We start from the raw sequence: 955 nt of genomic DNA on the forward strand, positions 1-955 counted from the left end.
CGGGAACGACCACGGTCCACCAGGGGCCGAGAAAACCACCGTCTCATGGGGCCGGACACTCAGGGTCAGGGGAAAATCCAATATATATCTGGTGATATCTCGGGTGCTATTAGAGATAGCGCAATAAACCAAAGTGAAATATCTGCAGGAGTCCCTGGCGCATGAATCTGTGCAGCGGGAACGACCACGGAACACCAGGGGCCGAGAAAACCGCCGTCTCATGGGGCCGGACACTCAGGGTCAGGGAAAAATCCAATATATATCTGGTGATATCTCGGGTGCTATTAGAGATAGCGCAATAAACCAAAGTGAATTATCTGCAGCAGGCCCTGGCGCATGAATCTGTGCAGCGGGAACGACCTCGGACCACCAGGGGCCGAGAGAATTACAGATTTTCGGTATCCGTCACCCAATGTCATGTAAAAATGCAGCATATATCTGGTGATATCTCGGGTTCTATTACAGATAGCGCAATAAATCAAAGTGCTTTGTCTGTAGGAGGCCCTGGCGCTTGAATCTGGGCAGCGGGAACTACCTCGGACCACCAGGGGCCGAGAAAACCACAGTCTCATGCGGCCGGACACTCAGGGTCAGGGGAAAATCCAATATATATCTGGTGATATCTCGGGTGCTATTAGAGATAGCGCAATAAACCAAAGTGAAATATCTGCAGGAGTCCCTGGCGCATGAATCTGTGCAGCGGGAACGACCACGGAACACCAGGGGCCGAGAAAACCGCCGTCTCATGGGGCCGGACACTCAGGGTCAGGGAAAAATCCAATATATATCTGGTGATATCTCGGGTGCTATTAGAGATAGCGCAATAAACCAAAGTGAATTATCTGCAGCAGGCCCTGGCGCATGAATCTGTGCAGCGGGAACGACCTCGGACCACCAGGGGCCGAGAGAATTACAGATTTTCGGTATCCGTCACCCAATGTCATGTAAAAATGCA

The sequence above is a fragment of the Nomia melanderi genome, unplaced genomic scaffold (genome assembly GCF_051020985.1).
Source record: "Nomia melanderi isolate GNS246 unplaced genomic scaffold, iyNomMela1 scaffold0014, whole genome shotgun sequence".
Classification (NCBI taxonomy): domain Eukaryota; kingdom Metazoa; phylum Arthropoda; class Insecta; order Hymenoptera; family Halictidae; genus Nomia; species Nomia melanderi.